Source organism: Lathyrus oleraceus, chromosome 7 (assembly GCF_024323335.1).
Source record: "Lathyrus oleraceus cultivar Zhongwan6 chromosome 7, CAAS_Psat_ZW6_1.0, whole genome shotgun sequence".
Lineage (NCBI taxonomy): Eukaryota > Viridiplantae > Streptophyta > Magnoliopsida > Fabales > Fabaceae > Lathyrus > Lathyrus oleraceus.
The window spans coordinates 133954671-133963767 of NC_066585.1; the positions used below are offsets into that span (position 1 = coordinate 133954671).

Genomic DNA, 9097 nt, shown 5'->3' on the forward strand with positions numbered 1-9097 from the left:
AATCACTGGAATCACACATTAGTTTAAAGGGTTTTGTCCAGTTAAGAGCCTTCATTATAGGTGTAGATATTAATGCTTTTTTGATCAAATTAAAAGCATGCATGCATTGCTGGATGAAGACATATGGTACGTCATGTTGCAACATCGGACATTATGGTTTAGTTATCTTGGAAAAATCCTTGATAAACCTCCTGTAGAATCCAGCATGACCCAGAAAGTTCCTAATTCCCTTGATATTCACTGGTGGTGGCAGTTTTTCTATCACTTCTACCTTGGCTTGATCCACTTCCAGCCCTTTCTTTGAGATCTTATGGCCTAACACAATCCCTTCTTTTACCAAAAAATGGCATTTTCACCATTTCATAACAAGATTGTTTTGTTCACATATAGTTAGCACCAAATCTAAAATGTCAAAGCATTTCATGAATGATTCTCAAAAAAAAGAAAAATTATCCATGAAAACTTCCATGGAATTCTCAATAATATCTAAAAAAATGGACATCATGCAACGTTGAAATATGGTTGGAGCATTGCATAATCCAAAGGGCATCCTTCTAAAAGCAAAAGTGTGATAAGGACATGTGAATATGGTCTTTTCATGGTCTTCAGGTGCAATAACTATTTGATTATAGCCAAAATACCCATCAAGGAAGCAATATAATTCATTACCAGCCAATCTATCCAACATTTGGTCAATAAAAGGCAGGGGAGATGATATTTTATTGTAACCTTGTTTAGCTTCCTGTAATCCATGCAAATTCTCCAATCAGTTATAGTCCTTGTGGAAATTATTTCTTCTTTCTCATTGGCTATGACTGACATGCCTCCTTTCTTCGGTACACATTATATAGGGCTCACCGACACAATATCAGAGATAGGTAAATGTTTCCAACATCCAACCATTTGATAATTTCCTTCTTCACCATTTCTTTCATGATTGGGTTTAACCTTCTTTGACTTTTAATGATGTTCTTGGAATTGTTCTCCAATAGAATTCCGTGCATGCAAGTTGTGGGACTAATTCCTTTGATGTCAGATATTTTCCAAGCAATTGTTTTTTGTGTTTCTTTAGAAGTGTCAGTAGTTGAAAAATTTTCTCATCAGATAAATCAGTAGCAACAGCTACTAGCAACTTATGTTCTGCCTCGAGGTAAGTGTATTGCAAGTGAGCAGGAAGTTGCTTAAGTTCCAATTCAGGAGGACTGTACACTGAAGGAAAGTTGTGCTTCTTCTCATCTAGAGATAATTCCAAAACTTCCACTGAGCAGGAACTATGCATGTCTACTTAGTTTATACAAAGGTCCATTTATAATGCCATCCTACTGGTTGTTATCTTTATCTAACTTTCTCAACTCTTGCTCTAAGGTATTGCTGCTTTTGAGAAGGTTTTTGTGAATGATACTTTTCCAACTTGAGATCATTGAACAATCAGCTACCTCTTTATCTGGATATTGAAAAGCATCAGAACATTGAAGATAACTTGTTGTCCATTCACCCTCATCGTGAGTTCTCCTTTTTCCATATCAATCAAAGTTCTTCCCGTGTCAAGGAAGGATCTTCCCAACAGAATGGGAGTTTCCTCATCAGCATTGAAATCCATGATAGTAAAGTCAACAAGGAAAATAAACTTGTCTGTACTTACTATCACATCTTTAATTTTTCCTTGAGGATAACATATGCTCATGTCTACAAGTTGAAGTGTGATAGTTGTTGGTTTGGCATCTCCAATTCACAGTTTCTTGTATATAGACAATGACATAAAACTAATACTTGCTCCAAGGTCACATAGTGGCCTGCCACAAAATGTCTGTCCAATGTTACATGGAATAGTGAAACTGCCAGGATCCTTCAATTTTAGAGAAGTATTCCTAACACAAGCTGGTTGGACTCTTGAGTTAATGTTACCGTTACAAATTCTCCTACTCCCTTTCATTTTGTGAGAACATCTTTCATGAATTTGGAATAATTCGGCATTTGTTGAATAACATTAATAAATGGAATGTTGATATGAAGTTGTTTCGGAATCTCCATGAATTTGCTAAATGTTGTTCTTCTTTGGCTTTTCTAATTCTCTGAGGAAAGGGAGGTGGTAGTCTTTCTTGGGTAAATTTGGGAAACTTGTCGACCTCTGGCATAGTTGTAATTCCTCACTAGATTCAGCTTTCTTCTTTTTTGATCTATCATGAACTGTCAGTTCTTCAGTTTGCACCTCATTTCTTGTCAAGGTTGATCCTTCACATTCTTTTCCACTTATAAGTGTAATGACCTTGCATGTTTCAACATTATTAACTCCAGATGTTGTGGTTGGAGTTTCGGTAGAGCTTGGGAGAGCACCCATATTTCTTGAACTAAGGGCAGTAGCAATTTTCCCTACTTGATTATCTAGGTTTTTAATGCTAACTCCTTGAGATTGAAACTAATTTTTTGTCTCTTTAATGAAGGATTTAAGTATGTTCTCCAACTAGTTATTCCCTTGATTAGCCACAACATAATTTGGTGGGAAAAAAACCAGGTGGGACTTGTGGAGTTTAAGATGCTTGAGGTCTGGGTTGATTCTGATTGTTGCTCCATGAAAAAAATTGGATGGTTGCACCAACCAGGGTTGTAGGTGTTATTGTAGGGCTTGTTATGCTTGTTGTTACCAACATAGTTCACTGATACTGGATTAGCAGAATAATACTTAAATAGGTGGACACCCCCACAGTAAACACATGCATTCTAATGTGTCAGTCACCACCTTGACAGGTTCAGCTGCTGGCGCGCTAGGACTAGTCATCATATTCTTCATAATTTTATGAATTTGAGCTATTTGAGCAGCAAGATCAGTAGTTTCAATAACTTCATGCACTCCAACTAGCTTTTCCTAACTAGGGGTAGGGACAACTCTTGAAATCGGACATTGATAAGTGTTGGAAGTAATGCTTTCAATCAACTTATTACCTTCTTCATAATATTTTGAAAACAATGATCCACCATTTGAGAATCAAGCATATTCTTTGATGAAGGAACCAATCCATTATAAAAGGTTTCAAATTGAATGAAGATTGGAATTTCATGATGGGGACATTGTCTAAATAGATCTTTAAACCTTTCCCAGGCATCAAATAAATATTCATATCCCTCTTGCCTAAAAGAAGTGATTTCATTCCTCATTTTGACATTCTTGACGGGGGAAAGTATTTATCAAAATTTGTTTAGCTAAATCATTCCAAGTGGCTATGGAATTAGGCTCAAGAGAGTTTAACCAAATTTTTTCTCGATCTATCAATGAGTAAAGGAACAACCTCAACCTGAAGGAATCGTCTAATATGCCAGGAATCTTAAAGTTATTGGCCGCTTCCAATAATTGTCTCAAGTGCAGATGGGGATCATCATTTGCAGATCTAGAATATTTCCCAATGGCTTGCAACATTTGGAACATCATGGGCTTGAATTCAAACTGTGCCACGGTGATTTCAGGTCTGATGATTCCTGTGTTCATGGATTTTGGATCAAACACATCATAATCTCTAATGTTACGTGCTTTATCATTGGCAATGCCAATGATGTCGTTATCTGCCATGACAACTTCTTCCTGCTCAAAATATTCTTGCACAAACCCATGTTGTTCTTCTATGTATACAGTAAGGAAGGGAGGAGGACTTTTTGGAAAGTGTCCAGTAAGCTGAAATCTTCTTAGCAACCTCAGAGTTTTTTCAAGTTCAGGATCACCTCTGTAAACTGGGTTCAAAGTACCGCGCATACAACAATCGAGCAACTGTCGAGAGACCAGATTACAAAAATGTTAAAATCTCAAATGCTTAATAAAAAATAGTATTAGGTATAAAATCAAAATTTTAACTTGACACTCCCCGACAGCGTGCCAAAAACTTGTTGCCTGAAAACATGTTACATGCAAGTATGCATGTTCATTATAAAGTAGCAAGTGATAAAAAGTAAGGATATTGTACTCGTAGGGAGTGGAAGTAACTTAGGTTGACATTATAAGTATCTATCTTTGGAAATTAAACATCAACATGATTAAAAGAATAGTTGATTGTCACAAGTTCAGTTTTCCTTAAATCAATATCTTAATAGTGCAGATAGAGTATTGTGAAAGTATCTAGAGAGTGTAACTTGAGCTTATCATCCATTAATATGCATGAAGTAACTATGTGTATATGATGTTAAGTGTCGTTCCAGGAAAGTTTGGTGAGTGATCTAAGAGTGTATTTCTACAACATTAAAAGCATGCATATTAGGGCAAGGGAACAAATCTCTAAGTCATACTTATAACCCTAGGATATGTATGTTTATCTCCTGGAAGTCCTTTATAGTTGTAGTTTCTTATCTCTAAGTAAATTAAATGAATGAATATTGTTATCCTACTCGTGCAACTACTTTTATTATGAAATCCACTTGTTGTTGGATCTCTCACAACAACAAGCTTTTATCTTCTTCTAAGTTGATCATTCAAAGAATTAGATTTAAACATGTTTCCACATAATAAAATAAGGCACTATCAACACACCATTTTAACATAAAAACAACTTCATATTAACTTCTCATTGCTCAACAAAGAAAATGTTTAGCTCATAATAGGTTGAGTACAACTTACAAAGCTGGTTTTGAAAGGAAACATTCTTAAACAAACTATGAAAAAGAAATAGCAACCTACGAGTAACGCGAAGCCTCCTTGTGATGGATATTCAGCAAGTGATGACTCCAGTCGCGTTAGGCTTCAGCAGTTAGCATTAGAAATGGTGAAAAGAAGAAGCTCTCTTTTCTCTCTGCTCTTCCTTACAATAATTTTCTCTGTGATTTTCTCTAAGGTGTTGAACTCCATCCGCAAACTTCAATAATGTTCGTTTATAAGCCTTTAACTAGGGTTTCTTTTCCTTTTTCTTGGATCATGGGCCCTTTGAGGACCACATCAAGCCCAATATCAAATCAGCATATTCTCTTCTTTCTTTCAGCTTCGCTTTACAAGAAATCAGGTACAAGGACAATTATGGGGGACAAGGTGTAGTGTGACAGCCTGTAGTGGCAGGGGTGCAAACTGCATTGTTCTTTCTGCATGGCACACTCCTTAATGGACGTACTATTGTATCTTCTTTTGTCTTTTAGCGCCATGAGTTATGCACTTAGCTCAAGGGAACTATAGCAACACACAAACAAATATTCCTTCCCAATGCAACTCTTTTTCCACATATGCCCTAAAGATTCAGTTGATTGCTTCATTTCAGTCTTTAGCTGAGTTCATCTTTATTCGAGCTTGAACTTACAGGTTATGTCCTCGAATGTCTTGCCTCAGCTCATCACCACTTAAAACAAGCAACAAACATATCAAAAATACAAGAGAGAACATCTATTGTGTTCTAAGTTAAATATTGCGGAATCAACCGGAATGCATTAAAATAAATATAAAATGATAAATATACTAGCTTGAAACAATAGATTGGATTGTATAATAACTCACTAAATATGGGATATCAAAGATCTTCAAGATTGAGACACTAAAATTGATCAACATATCAATACCTCGCTATAAAACAACACAATTCACGAGGTCAAATAACAAACAAAGATATTAGGTATGGATTAACAAAATACTGATGAGTATGGCACAAATTACACAAGCAATGACAACACCAACAAACAATTGATGTGTACCAAGATTAAAACAGATACTTGCAAGCCAAAGATTTCTTACATTAGACTAGTTGAGACATGCAAAGACACATTGGACGTTGCTCATACTACTGAAGCTCTTGCAAAACCTCTAGAAAAATAAGCTATACACGACGAATTTCAAACACTAATTTCCAATCACACTTGGACACTAATGCCCTACCAAGGCCATTATGATAATATAATATATTAGCATAAAAAATTATATTATTTTTAAACTTTTTTAAAAACAATATAACTTTTTATGCTAATATATTATCACAAGTATATGTATTTGATATTTTTAAGAAGTTTTAAAATAATATAATTTTTTATGCTAATATATTATATTATTTTTAATTTTTTTAAAATATCAAATATATTTTAAAATATAGATACAACCTTTTAAAAAAATCTTTCAAAAATCAATTTCGAAATAGACTCTTAAATATCGAAAGGATCGTTTATTCAAACCAAACCAAAATAGATTCTTAAATACCGAAAGAATATGATATATATATATATATATATATATATATATATATATATATATATATATATATATATATATATATATATATATATATATATATATATATATATAAAAGACAAATGTAGAGACACTTTGAAAAGATAGAATATAGCATGTATGTAGTCCCAATTTTGTTTAATTTGGTCTGCTCTCAATTAAGACTGAGAAATGTATGTACCAATTTTCCTCCGTATTGAAAATTAAAACTGGAGCTTATGTATGCTATAAAATTCTGTTGTTGTTTTTTTTAATTTGGTCAAATATGCAATTCCAATCCCAATCAAGACTGAGACGTTAATGAGAAATTTAAAAGTTGGTGGCTGGAGAGAAGTAGGTCGAAAATTAGTACAGATGAGTTGAAACAATTTTTTTCATAACTCGAATTAAATAGATTAAAAGATAATAAAATATTTAAAATAATAATAATAATTAAAAGTCAAATAGTTTATAATAGACACGATTATCAATTAAAAAAATTCTCAAAGAATTTCTTTTATGTTTTTTTAAAGTAAAAGTAAATAAAATGAAATATAAGGAGTACTCAACTCATTACAAATTAAAACTAAGATCCTTGGAAAAAAAAGCCACCAAATTTAAGTTTCAAAGATCAAAATTAAAATCAACCAGCCCTTTAGAATTTACTACAATCCATTCCAAGTAAGCATTTTATTCACATCTTTACAACCTTCTTGAAACAAAACGCTGTTCCTACTATTCCAAATAATTCAAGATATAGCAATTCAAAAAGACCCTACCAAGCTCACATCCAACCTATTATGAAATTGAAGACATAAAGAATGGAATTGAGCTGCCACCTAATAATCCAAGTCTAGCCAGCCATGATCAATCCAATTTGCCACATTGGTCCATAAAATCATCGCATATTCGTAACGAATGAAGAAATGATAACTTGATTTTGTATCCTAAAAAGAATGCGGACAAACTAAATCTCGAACATAAATTAAAATATTTATGCAGAATTGTTCTTGTTAAAAATATTAAAAGGTTGGCTTCTTTGTTATTAGTGAGTGAAAATTTTAAGTGATTGATTAATGTGTATGTGATTGATATAAGGGAGGGTTCATGACCATGACCACCATTGTTGACGAACCAAGATTTTTATATCTTTTCTAATTTCTATGTTATCCATCGTGTCTCCCCCTTCCTGTTTGGTCTCAGGGCCTATTTCTATGCAGATATTGCTTTTTTCCTTGGATATTGAAGGGGTATGATTTTAATGGGTTTAATAGCCATTAGTGATATGAAACCGTTTATGACCACTAGTGATATGTAATTGATTATGTTCATTAGTCATATTAATCGATTATGGTCATTAGTGATATGTAATCGATTATTAATCGTTCTGTAACGGTTAAGTGTTGGCATGTTCCTTCATAGTTCGGTCAATTGAATCCGAATGAGTGTGAAACTCGTTGTTCGGGCTCATAATAATTATTCGTCCTCATAGGTTATCTATGTGTGAGATCGGATTTTTCCGAGTTCCCGTAAAATTCGGGATTTACATAAGCCCCCAAAGCACGAGGCATGTAAGGGCGAAGTGTTTTGAATTTATCCCGGATCATGTAAACTTTTCCTTAAATATGTGGTCTTGATGATAGACCATTTTCTAAGGGATTCATATGGAGTCAGGAAAATGACTTCAATTTTAATGAAGAAGCCTAAGAGTCCTTGTGTATTCTCGACCTTTGGTCATTTGCACAAATCGGTAAGTTCAAGACCTAGAGGAGTCGGTACAGCCCCAGTGGGCCTCGACCAATTAGGCATCGTAGAACTCGGTAAGTTCTAGGTATGGAGAAGTCGGGGAGCCCTAGTGGGATCTCGACTAGAGGGCATCGTAGAACTCAGTAAATCCTAGGTATGGAAAAGTCGGAGAGCCCCAGTGGGATCTCGACCAGTGAGTGTCGCAGAACTCGGTAAGTTCTAGACATGGAGTAGTCAGAGAGCCCCAGTGAAATCTCGACTAGTTGTTGTTCCCTTTTAGCTAAACCAAGGCTTTATCATAATTGTGATTGCCATGTGTGTTTTCGAATATCAGCAGTAACTGAATCTTGAAGGCCAACGTATATAAGCGCCAACCTTAGCCCAGAACTTAAAGTTGAAGTGATCCAGCTTTTGAAGGAGTACAAAGACTCTTTCGCTTGGGACTATGATGAGATGCCTGAATTGAATAGAGGATTAGTAGAACTGAATTTACCGATCAAGCCTGGAAAGAAACCAATTAAACAGACTCCAAGGCGATTCGCGTCGGAAATCTTGTCAAAGATCAAGGCAGAAGTCAAAAGGATCCTCGATTGTAAATTCATCCGCACCACAAGGTATGTCGAATGGATTGCTAATATAGTTAATGTCATTAAAAAGAATGGAACTTTGAGGGTCTGCATTGACTTCAGAGATCTTAATGTTGCGACCCCAAAGGACGAGTATCCAATGCATGTGGCAGAAATGCTTGACGATCCAGCCGCAGGCCATGAGTATCTTAGTTTGCTCGACAGATACTCTAGATCAAATTTTTATCGCTAAGGAAGATGTGCTGAAAATGGTATTTTGATGTCCTAGAGCCTTAGGCACCTACGAATGGGTGGTGATGCCTTTTGGTTTAAAAAATGTTAGGGAAACCTACCAAAGAGCGATGAATTCCATTTTTCACGATTTTATCTAAACATTTATGCAAGTTTATATGGATGATATAGTTGTCAAGTCTGTATCAGGGAAAAATCATATAGGTCATCTTCGACAGTCATTCGAAAGGATGAGGAAGTATGGTCTGAAGATGAATCCTCTCAAGTGTGTGTTATGTGTGCAGGCGGGGGATTTTTTAGGCTTTGTGATCCACAAAAAGGGGATAGAAATCAACCAGAATAAGACCAAGGCCATTATGAAGGTGAAAGTGCGATC

General features: G+C 35.0%; 1 non-coding gene across 1 annotated transcript; it reads left to right on the plus strand.

Moving 5' to 3' along the window:
- The first annotated feature begins 3049 nt into the window (after window positions 1-3049).
- Window positions 3050-3156, plus strand: LOC127109758 (small nucleolar RNA R71). Its single transcript, XR_007797013.1, has one exon. It is a non-coding gene; the product is annotated as a small nucleolar RNA R71 (small nucleolar RNA).
- The last annotated feature ends 5941 nt before the right edge of the window (window positions 3157-9097 follow it).